Below are 12,560 nucleotides of genomic sequence, written 5' to 3' on the forward strand. Positions count from 1 at the left end.
ATTCCTGAGCAGCGGCTCTCTGACGGTAGCCGCTACTCTTGACAGGGGAGAGCTGCGTCGCGAGGCGACCATGTTCCAGACTTTGATCAGGTCCTGGTAAAAGATGGGCAATGCCTGCAAGGAGCCACGAAGGCCCCTCAGATCTATGAACAGGAGCTGCACGTCATACTTCAGGCTGTGCACCTGGCGGAAAAATTACATCGCCAGGGCACGCCATCTCAAAGAAGATGTAGCTGTACAGCCTGGGCATGGGTGTTAATCACTTGTACACACTGTTCACTTTGTCAATAAACTCCAAAGAATGTCTCCCTGCCTATGGCTCCTTGTTCTGATGAGTAGTGTTTGTGCCACTCAGATGTGTCTCAGCCCAGGGCCTCTTCTCTGTGCTTTTTGCAGCCTTCAGATCAAAGTGATGGTCCAGCCTCACACTCCCTGGACACATTACTGATGCCTGCACCTCGACGGTGCTTGTCATGGCTGCCAGAATGTAGTGTGCAGGTGTCACAGAGTGTAACTCTTTAAGTCCCTAATTCTCATTCTCTCTATGTGCTCTCAGCACCCTTAAGGTGGGGCTGGCCTCCATCTCTTCAGCATCTGTGTCCAGTGACGCTGTGCTCCTGAAGGGGTCAGTGCTGAAGGTGGACAAAGGATCCGATGTTTTTAAAGTTTCATGGTTGCATTTGTACGATGTGACCTGATCACAGGGTGCAAGCGAGCTGCCCTTGGCCAGACAGGAATTAGGCATTCTCAGAGGCTATGTGAAGATCTATAGAGTGTCCTCACTACATGTTGTCATCATCCTCCTGCTATCGAGCGACTATTAGGGCCTGCACTGCGTTTCCATAACAGAAGCATTCTCACAGAGGGTATGTGCACTTGCATAAGCCGGACTGGAGTCAAATGTTTACAGATGCAATGTGAGGAACTATGGGGTCACCTCACTGCATGTCTTCACCATCCTCCACAAATCTAGCAGCCCTGAGGGCCTCCTGAGCGTGCCTGCCTTGTCTGGCCAGTGCGAGGGCCTCATCACTGTCATTGTCGCCTTCAAGGACCTCCTCACCCTCATCCCCATCGGCGGCGTCCTCATCGAAGGAGACCTCCAGCTCCTCCATCTCCTCCTCATCCAGCTCCTCTCCCTGTTGCAGTGCCAGGTTGTAAAGGGCGCAGCAGGTGACGACGATGCGTGACACCCTCTGCAGACTATATTGCAGGGCTCCACCAGACCGCTCCAGGCACCGGAAGCTCATTTTCAACATCCCGATGGTCTCCTCCACCAAGGTGCGAGATGCTGTATGAGCCTCATTATACCTTCACTCTGCTGCAGTCTGAGGCCGCCACACGGGTGGCATCAGCCACCGCCTCTACAGGTAGCCCTTGTCCTTGAGGAGCCTCTGTAGATCCTGGAAGACTTCTGGGATCTGTGGCTGAGAATGTAGAAGTCATGCACACTCCCTGGAGACCGTGCACAGACCTGCAGGATGCGTTTGTGGCGGCCGCACACCAGCTGCACATTCAGCGAATGGAATCCCGTGCGGTTGACATAGTTGACTGCAAGTTGCCACAGAGATCTAAACGCCATGTGAGCGCAGTTTATTGTACCCTGCACCTTTGGGAAACCTGAGATCTGGGCAAATCCAATTGCTCTTGCTTCCTGGCTGTCCTGGTCCCAGGTGAAATGCACAGAGTTGTGTGCCTTCCCCAAGATGGCATCCGTGACCTCATGGATGCATTTGTGGGTGGAGGCTTGTGATATCACACAGGGATCACCTGTGGAGCCCTGAAAGGAGTCACTGGCATAGAAATTGAGCACCGCAGTCACTTTCACAGTCACTGGCAGTGGATACCCTCCATGTTCCTGAGGCGCCAAATCCTGCAGTAGCTGGCAGATGTGACTGACCAGTTGCCTAGACATGTGCAATCTTCAGCGAAACTGGTTCTTGGTCATCTGCAGGGGTGAAAGGTGGCTTCCATAGACCCTGGGTGTCGCTAGGGCTCACTGTGGCTCTTGGCCAGCGTGTGCAGGAGCCCCAGCCGCCCCTTCTTCATGAGATTGCTGCTCCTCCCTCTGCACAGCCAGGCTCCTCAGTCGCTCTCTTCTCAGTCTTCTTCACTCTCTGTGAGTCATGAGGCGTACAGCTAGGTCACCAGGCTCCATGCTCTTGATGTTGTACTCCTGCAGGATGAAAGAAATAGATGTGTGGATTAGCATGGGTGTACTAAGGACCTCTCTTGGTTAAGTCTGAAGGCCCCTTAATGGAGAGTGCTGGCCATCATTTGGATGGCTAGAGTTTAGTGCGCTGCACAGCTGCCCAAAACCTCACCCGCCTCCACACTCCATCCGACCGATTTTTGGCAGCTTTGTCCACTGGACTGCATGCTGTGCTCTCAGCTCAGGCACAGGCATTCTCCTAAACCACGATGCAAGGCTGCACTGTTAGCTTGAAAAATGAGGGAGACTGGTCCAAAGCGGGATGATGACATTGCAAGTTGCTGTGAGCACCTTCACCAGTGTCTGCTCCATGGCCAGCTTTAGCAAGGAGATTGTACAATGTGCCCAGTCGTCCAACTGTTCTGCAGTCCACTAAAATGCTCATTACTTTGCAGTCTGTGCCCGAGGGTTGAAAAGCCCTTGAGCACTTGGTGGCTCTTTGATGCTTCTGCATTACTTGAGTGAGCAGATATATTCAAATCATATCAATGTGGCTGCGTCTGAACTGTCTCAGCTACAAAGGAATGGTCACTTTATACAAGGGTGCCCTAATGCATGGCCACTTCATTCGCCCTCCCCCCAACATGTGCTTGTGCGCTATCTTCAACCACAAGGCAGCCAGTGTCCCCCTACCCCAACAAGCCTCAACCACTTCGAGGCACTTGACCCCCCCGCAATGCGCCTCAACTGCAGGGCAGCCCTCCCCCCGCCCCACCAATGCATCTCAACCTTGAAGTCCAGCAGGTGACCCGGGCGAGTGCTCCGCAACATTACTGTGTACTCACCCCCAAGTTCCCCTCAAAGTGCAGCCTGTGAAGTACATGCCTTTTATATGCTGTTGTGAAACATGTCAGCATGCAATCACACTGACGTGAGCGGACAATCCAGCAGGGGGTGTAGGGAGACGATTCCGGTGGCCCAGGCTTATAATAATATGAATTGTATTATAATGTTTTTCACGACGTCCGATGGCGGGAAACATGGCTCGCCATTGGCGGGCAGAGAGGACGATTGCAAACTGGTTTCACATCGTTGTGAAACCTATTTTTGGCCTTCTGGCCATATTGTCCGCTCACACCACTGAACACGCCCGATGCCAGCAAGCACGGAAAATCCCGGCCTCTGTTTTCAAAAGTTCAGTTCAGGTTTCCAGTCGATAGATTAAAAAGCATTATTTGACATAAAGCACATTTTCATGAAAAAATGCTGTCTTCTTCCTGTATAGTTCCTTTAGTGCATTCTGTGTTTTTTTTCTAATTTTCCCTACTCTTTCTCTGTTCCTCTCCACCACCTTCCCTGCAGTCCTGAATTTGTTGACTGTTATTAACGTAGATGTTCATGAGTACATTCCAATGCTATGACCAGCTGGCCTTTCAAAACATGGAGCCCAACTGTAGCCTTGTGACACAGGTTGAGATCAGCTAACTTGGCATAAAATGAAAGTTGAGTCTTCTAGCCTGTGTGGCTCAATAGCACACCCGACAGTGGGAGCTTGCTTGTGTGATTTTTAACTTTTTTTTGTAAAAGATGAATAGTTTTAAGTTGGTTATTTATAATTTTCTGTTGCTACAAAGGGTGCCAATAAGTTACACCAAAGGGAAGCAAGTTGGCTATATTCATGGCAAAATGTGTCAGTTGGATGCTTAATATAGTTCACGATCCTGGATAATAAAGTTGATCCAGAGCAGTGCACTTTAAATTAGATACAAACTTAGTTGCCTTGGGCCAGAATGAAAAGAATTGTTTTTGGTAAAAATACAGCTTCAATATGCACTAAAAGTGTGTTGATGAGATTGTGGAACGTTTAGTGTCCCAAAAGCATTGCCCAAAGTTTTATCCTCATGTATGATAAAAATTAAAGATTTTGTCTCATATATTGTTTAAAGAAAGAAAAGGTCTCTACAATTGGTGGAACCAGATTCAGCAAATAAGGCAAATGGATCGTTAATTAAAACTAAATGTTATCAGATAATATTCGGGTGACTGCCACTTAATTAACAGATTCAGCCACTCCTTTACATAGCTTGTGATGTATCAAAATGCGAGATTAAATTCATCATAATCTCAATGTCATTTTTATAGCCACTCCAATGTGTCAATTTTTGCAATTATACCAAATATTTAAAAAAGTCAAATTTATTTGTTTAATAGGAATGCTTACAATCACTAGAGATAGAGATAGAAAATCTTAACCGCATTTATTCTGTAACTGAAACATTGGATGGGATTGAATGAAACTCATTAGCAATTTTGGGTGCAATTGAAAATATTTGTGAACTGCGACATTTTTTAGGACAATACGATTGTCAATATATAATCCACGAAAAGAAAGAACTATTCTCAGATTACGATCTCTTAAATCATGCTTTACAGAGTGAAATGTTAAAAGGTGGGTTTGCTTTTTCTGCTCTGCTGAACACAAAAGGCATCTGATTGAGTGCACAACACAAGTAATATGAGTAAACCCCAGGAGTCAGCATAGGGTAGATCAATTGCTTCATGTGTTTTAGATCTATAGTTACCAAAACATGTTTAAAAAGAAGGTCTCTATCTCAAGATGAATCAGCATAGCTGTCTAGCTAAAGAACATTACAAAGGGTTGTAATGTCTGAAAACAGACCCTGGCTATAGTTTGGGTACAGTGTTTCAGTGGCTGCTTTTCTGGGACATGGTAGAGTTCAAATTACAACTGTTTGGAAAAAAACATCTAAATTTCTGACATGTAGATTGTTTTAAAAAGCAGTAGTGCATTGTTTTATTCAGTTATACAGTCTGAATGAAGAACATGGTAAAGTGAGATCTATTTAGCCAAACTCTTTGAAACAAATAGCATCCTGTTTAACATTTTATAAAATGTATCAAAGTATGAATTTTCACAGGGAGCAAGAACTGGCATTGCTGCATCAAAATTTCAGGGGGTTTTGAATCAGTTCATGATGACACTGATTTTAAACTCTTAAGCAAGGCAATTGCAGGGTACAAATCAAAGTGAGGGTGGTGAGAAAAGTGATTCAAAGTTACACTGTGAATCCCCATATTGTAGTTAAATAATTTCAGCCAAACAGTTAGGATATATCTGTTGAAAATAAGGAACCATGCTGTCTACCAAGACAGTCCTTTCTGTGGATTTTGAGGAGGAACAGGCCACAAACCACTGTCCGCAAACAGGACTGTCCTGGTAGCTCTATCGCTTCAGCCTGTTCCTGCCCCACTGAGCTTATTTCTTCCTATTTTGACTCTATGGCTGGAATTTTCCAGTCCTTCAGGCCGGCAGGATCTTCTGGTCCCGCTCGTGAGAATGGAGACTTCAATGGCTCGGTTCCCCCTGGCGGGGCCGGAAAATTCCGGCCTATGTTTTCTCCCCTTGTCCAGTCTCTTCCCACTTACATCCGTGACTCTTCTGATGCCCTATGTCCTTTCAACAATTTCCAATTTCCTGGCACCTCCTCTTCACTATCGACATTCAACCTCTTTCCCTCCATCCCCTACCAAGACAGTCTGAGGCTCTCCGCTTCTTCTTTGAATGGAGGCCTGAACCATCCCCATCTACCACCAGCCTCCACTGCCTGGCTGAACTTGCTCTGTCATTGAATAATTTCTCCTTTAACTTGTCTCACTTAACCCAAATAAAAGGTGTTACTATGGGTACTCATGGGTCCTAGTTACCCCTGTCATTTTGTCGGGTATGTAGAATATTCCTTGTTCCAGTCCTACTCAGTCCCCCTCCCCCAACTCTTTTTCTGGTACATTGACGACTGTATCGGTCCTGCTCTCATCCGGAACTGGAAAACTACTTTTACTTTGCTTCCAATTCCCACCTTTTGCTCACCTTTACATGGTCCATCTCCAAAACTTCCCTTCCTCAACTTCTCTGCCTCCATTTTGGGACCGTCTACTAATATTAATTCTAAGTCTGCCAAGTCCCACACTTCCTCACACCCTGCCTCTTATAAGAGCTTCATTCCATTCTTCCAGTTTCTCCATCTCTGTCACATCTGTTCTGATGATGCAGCCTTCCACAACAGTGTCTCTGAAATGTCTTCCCTTTCCCTCATCCAAGGATGGCCTCCACTGTGGTTGACAGGGCCTTCAACCATGTCTGACCCATTTCCTGCATTTCTGCTCTCACCTCTTCCCCTCCTTTGTGATAGGATTCCCCTCGTCCTCAATTTCTATCCCACCAGCCTCCAAATTCCAAGGATCATCATCTGCCATTTCCAACACCCCAGCATGATGGTCACCACCAAAAATCTTTCCCTCCCCTCCTCTGTCAGCTTTCTGAAAGGACCGTTCTTTCCACGACACCCTGATGCACACCTCAATCACCCCCAATACCTGAACCCTTCTCATTCAATCGCAGGAGGTGTATTTTACACCCTTCTGAACTCAACATTGAGTTCAACAATTTCAGACCATGAGCTCTGCTCCCCATTTTGATTCTGTTTTCTTGACATGTTCCTCTGGTTTGAATCTTTTTTTTCATGTTTTTGCTTTTGGACAGAGCTGTTTGTTATTCTGGCATTTAAACTCAATCTGGACAAATGATTTGTCTTTTTACAATGATTACCATTCCCATTGCAAAAATAAAAATACCTGGAAAAACTCAGCAGGTCTGACAGAATCTGCAGAGAGGAACACAGTTAACGTTTCGAGTCCGTATGACTCTTCAACAGAACCAAGAGTCATATGGACTCGAAACGTTAACTGTGTTCCTCTTCACAGATGCTGTCAGACCTGCTGAGTTTTTCCAGGTATTTTTATTTTTGTTTTGGATTTCCAGCATCCACAGTTTTTTGCTTTTATCTTACCCTTCCCATTGCCTTTTGTTCCTTGGCATCTTTGCCATTTAATTTCTCCTGCCCTCTACCCAATCCTAAACCTCCCCTTTTGTTTTTCGTACCCCTCCCCCCTTTCAACAGCATATAACCCATCACATTTCCACCTTCCTTCAAATCTGGGGACGAGTCTTATTTGAACATTAACACTTTGTCTCTCCACAGATACTGCTGGAACTGCCTAGCATTTCTAGCACTTTCTATACTATGTTTAAACTATGTTCAATGGTAAGAAATAGGCCATACAACCCCTTGAGCCTACTCCTCTGGTCAATAAAACCACGACTGTTCTTCAACCTTGACTCCACCTTCCCACCTGAACTCATATGCCTTGATTCGCTTACAGTGCAAACGTCTATTCATTTGAAAAAGTCAATGACTAAACACTCACAGCACTCTGGGTTAGATAATTGCAAAGATGCACAACCCTCCAAGCGAAGAAATTTCTCCTCGTCTCTGTCCTAATAGCTGCCCCTTATTCTGAGGTTATACCCATGTCCCAGAAAAGCAGCCACTGAAACACTGTAGCCAAACTATACCAAGAGTCTGTATTCAGACATTACAGCCCTTTGTAATTTTCTTTAGCTAGCCAGCTATGCTAGCTCAGAATATTACGTTTCAATGAGATCACCGCACATTCTTCTAAACTCCACAATCAATAATGAATACTTATTAATGAATGAAAGTACTTTAATTGACCTCTGATATGATATTGAACAGTACTGTATTTTTGGCAAGATTCATCTCAAAAGGATAGCATAGCTTCAGCATGGTTGGGGGATTTTTCAACTGCTACTTGTTGTTCACCTGAAAAATAAACGACTGGTAAAGGAATATCTGGTAGCCACCTTGGATGTTCATTGCCTGCTTAATTAAACATTCAGGCAAGCCTTCAAACAGAATGCCATCTGTTTAAACATGTAAATTGGGGTTGTAGCCTCGTTATAGGTACCATTTTAATTTATGAAGGGGTGGAACATGTGCTGTGCATGCTAGTCCCAGTTGTACTGGGAATTGAGCGGCCTAACCAGTAACCCAAAAGGAGGCTGCTCAGGAAAAGGTAATTTTTTTGGATTATTAAAGGAATTCTATGGAGCCAGCTGAAGCGGCCTTCATGTGCCCCTTGGATCCAGAGCAATCTTCCGGTGTGCTGTTGGCCTGATCTCTGCTCTCCTTGTATCATGTCCCCCTGTCCCGCTTCCCAAACAGGCCCTATCTGCTGCCTGGCTTTATGCAGATGCCAGCCAAATTTCTGTCATCCAAAGCCAGTAAGGTGCAGCAGAGTGCAGCATCCACACCTCACTGGTAAGATACAAATATGACCCATAGCTGAATATAGTTTGAACCTCCTGACATAGGCTTTGCACCTATGGGGCGGAATTTTACGGCCCTGTTTTGGCGGAGACTAGGCCGTAAAATGTGGCAAGACATTATAATCCCCATTGACTTCAGCAGGAACGTAAAATCCCACTGTCATAAAATTCTGCCCATGGTGTGCACCACTAACTCCATGCCTGTTTTATGCTGAATGTTTTTAATGTCGAAAATCCCCTCCATTTCCCCATGACCTCTGTTTATGTGATATGGAAACAGAGTGCTGAATTAAATTTTGAAGTAGAAAGGTATGATAACTGGCTGGCTTCCCTCTTGGGAGTGTCCCTATTGCCAAAAAAATGAGAATTAACCCAATCAAGGATATAACTTAGGAGCCCGATCGTTCTAATAAGCCACAAAGATGAATAAAGGGGTGCCCTCCAGGAAGGAAGGAGCCCAGCCATATGGTGAAAACAAGAAGGACCTGGCTGATGTAATGAACTCTGTAGTGAAGAGCAAAAACTTCATCTGGGGTTAAACAAAAAATTGGGGATTATGCTAGCATGTCTTAAAATATCCAGTTGAGAGTTGTTTTTGTTGCTCAGTTGTTATGGTTCAAACACAAGCAATAAATTATTCATCTCTTCTGTGGCATAAGGCAGGTCCTTGGCATTTATTTACTGAACCATGGCAAAGTACTGTAGGTTTTTTATTATGGTTGGGATGTAGGGGGCAGTCCCTGAGTCCATGTCAGCATGAATGGGATTTGAACCTTGTACTGTTGGTATTAATCTGATCCACATGCTAGATGGTTGGTCAACTGAGCTAATCAGACCCCAAACAATTGCTACCCATGTAATAAATAAATGAAACATCTCCTAAATAGAACCGAGAAATGTCAGGAATACACAGCATCGGTGAACATCTGAAAGAGGCAAAAGATAGGTCAATATTTCAGGCATGTCATTTTGAGCCTCTCTTAATTCAAACATTTTAGCTGCCTAAGTTATTTTGCTATTAGTTGTACCCTTGTGAAAACTGCAAATATTAGTGTTAGTGCCAGTACTAATCATATCCATAGAAACTGCTGATCTTGAATTGCGCAATGAATAGCTTTGACATTTTAATTGTTATTTTGACTTTACTCTTTCTACCTTACAGCACCCCCCACAAAAATCCAATCACACACTGCAATATCTGAAAGCACAGTGCCAGAGTATCAATAGAAGATGTGCTATCATGACACTCAGAGAAAGGTGCCAAAAAAGTAATCAAATTATAGGATGATGTCAGAAACAATCAGAGATGAATAATTCTCTGCATGCTGGCTTGAACTACCCTTCATGAATCAGTCTGATTAGTCCAGGAATAGGTACAAATCCAACACTTTTTTTTTTAGCAATAAATGAGTTAAGGTTTTCAAATGATGATAACTCAGTTAATGGAAGGTCTTAAAGCCATTCACATTATCTTGTTCTGAAGTTTGGCAACCAGTGAATACATTATTGTTCCATTGCTTTGCTCTTTTGCCAGAGATCCTTCCAGATAACAATAGGATCGCTGTTCCATTTATGCTCATTGATAGCTTTTATTACTAATTGCAGGTAATAGTGAATGAATGTGTTCAAATACTGTCTCATGATCATCAGTATGATGCTATAATTTTAGCTATATATGGTTATATCCTTCACATTTCCCACATATACATCAATAACAGTTTTAGAATTATTTAGAATGACTAGGATGTGAAAACTGATTTTTCTGCCCCTATTTAATATGTAATTGACAGATTATTAACATAAAATACAAAGAGTGGATTTATCCAGTAAAACAGGCCGGAATTTTCCGTCCCCATCAGCTTCGGGTGTCATGGTGGGCGTTGGGGAAGCAATATGGCGAGAAGGCCAAAAATCAGCTTTATGCTGTCGTGAAACCAGTTTGTGATAGTCTGCTCCACCTGTCAATGGTTCCCACCGCCACACGTTAGGAACCTAATTTCAATACTTTATCATCTGATTACAAGCCCTGCTTGCTGGAATCAACCTCCCACACTGGATCATCTTGGCACGCCAACGTGTTTTACAACTGTACATAAGCGACATCTACCTGGTGACCTGCACTTTCCTGGGACATTCGAGATTTGTTTGCCTACCTTGCTTCGGGCAGAACTCGTGGTCATCAGCGCCAGGCTTCACAGGCAGCATCGCGTCACTTTTAGAGGGCTCACGGGCAGGTATCTACCTACCAGACTAGCTGTAAGGCGGCAGTGGCTTTTCAATGGCTGCAGAGCTAGAGCTTGCTTGGGGGAGGGGGAGAATTGGTTCTCAGGTAAGGGAAGAGGCTGCAGGGCGAGGGCTGTACTGGGGAAGGGGGGTATCTCAGAGTGTGTGTGGGGGCACATGTTGATCTGTGCAAGTGGCCTCAAGATAGTGAGGGCTGAGGAGGCAGTCTCTAGAGGAGATGAGGCCAGACGGAGATGTGAGGGTATGTGTGAGAGAGTGAGTGGTGATATCCTTGAGCTGGTAGTGAGTGAGATGCCAGTGAATATGTAATGGGCTTGTGAGTGGCTAAGTTTAGAGTGACAAGATGGTTGCCTTACCCTGGCGGCATGGATGAGATCATTCATCCGCTTTCTACCTTAGGTGGCCAATCTCTTCTGTGCAGTGTTGGTATTGATCACTGCTGCCACTGCCTACCAAGTCCGAATGGTGAGATTGGTGTCTATCTAGTTTACATATTATATTTAAACTGTTGCTTCTCGATAAACCACTTATCAAACTCACTTATGAGCTTGACCCACTTGTTTTGGTTATTCTGTGACTCCTGAACTCAAATCATACAAGCTGTTCAATCATGAAATCTACATGATGCAAACAAATTGCACCACACTTCGCTTTCTCTTGCAGGACAAGATGGCATGCAACCAGAGGCAGCAGGACCTAACTGGATGGGGAGAAGTGCACCTGCATATCCTGACCCCCTTGGAGGCTATACTGCCATTATTGGATTGGCCATTGCTGAGGTCATGGCCATGGAAGGGCTCAAACCTCTGAAAATGATGGTATACTCATAGCTAATCCTCCTTCTCACATGTCACCTCTCCCTAATCACATGCTCTCCTGATTTATGAACTGCAGATCTTGTATGCATGCATTTCTTGCCTTCTCTGCTTCCCTGCTACACAATCTTACCCATATGCCTTTCTCCTTTAAAATACCCAAGTAGTGGAACCTAGCCAGGAAGTGGAGGATTAGCAAGAAGAGTATGGTGATGAAGACACAGCAACATTACTTGATTTCACACTCTCAGCCCCCAGCTCAGATACTGACACTGCATGTAATTTAGAGCAGCATTGTTCAATCGGACTTAGATGTTCACCAAACTTGTGGCAATCAGGTCACCATATTTATCAATAGTACAAAATATGTGCAATTTGTTATGATCCCAGTGGCGACCAGTAACTTTTAAAAATAAATTCAAACTCCCAATTATTAACTGAAAGAATTATGCCACGACATTTCCCATTCCAAACAAAAACTTTTACTGTACAAGAGTTAAACAAAGCATGTGCTACCAACAACATTATATTTCATAAACACTTATACTTTAAACCCAAAAGTCTCAACAGAACATTCTCCATTATACTTTTGTTTGCACCCAAGAGTTCCCCAAGAGTTTTGAGAGTTCCTTCACTTCTTCTGGGACTGAACCGAAGTGTGCCACAACTCTCAGGAATTCACTTTGTTTCTCTTCAGTGTTCCTGCTATTCTCAGAGGTATGAGATTTCTTAGGGTCCTTCCATTAGCAGCCAGCTATGTGACCCTCCAACTCTCCTTCAACACCTCACAATTGTGGTCTCCCCAGCTCAAGTATGGGCCTCAATGCATTCTTGCTAGTGACTCCAAATCAGAAACACACCTGGTTTCTGATAGCCTTCTGCTTCTGGTTACACAGATGGTTTACACATATTCTCTCTGCTTGTTTTAAATCCACTCCCAGGCTGACTGCCCATTTCAAAGAAAAAAGACTCCCAGATAAAACCCAAAACCAAAGAAAATACCTCTCTGAAATCTATCCCTACAGCAGCATGGCATATCTGGGTTGTCCCAGTTGGAGATCTTATATAATTATCTCTCATTCCCAAATCTCTCCTTTGTTTTGGGCAACCATATGAATAATTCAAACCTCTTCCATTGAGA

General features: G+C 44.3%; 1 long non-coding RNA gene across 1 annotated transcript in view; it reads left to right on the plus strand.

Moving 5' to 3' along the window:
• Positions 1–12,560, plus strand: part of LOC144694179 (uncharacterized) — a 28,347-nt gene that overhangs the window by 12,721 nt on the left and 3,066 nt on the right. The window contains exon 2 of the long non-coding RNA XR_013579669.1: positions 11,268–11,422. This is a non-coding gene — a long non-coding RNA (uncharacterized LOC144694179). The remainder of the gene's footprint in view (positions 1–11,267; positions 11,423–12,560) is intronic.

Source organism: Cetorhinus maximus, chromosome 19 (assembly GCF_964194155.1).
Source record: "Cetorhinus maximus chromosome 19, sCetMax3.hap1.1, whole genome shotgun sequence".
NCBI classification, from domain to species: domain Eukaryota; kingdom Metazoa; phylum Chordata; class Chondrichthyes; order Lamniformes; family Cetorhinidae; genus Cetorhinus; species Cetorhinus maximus.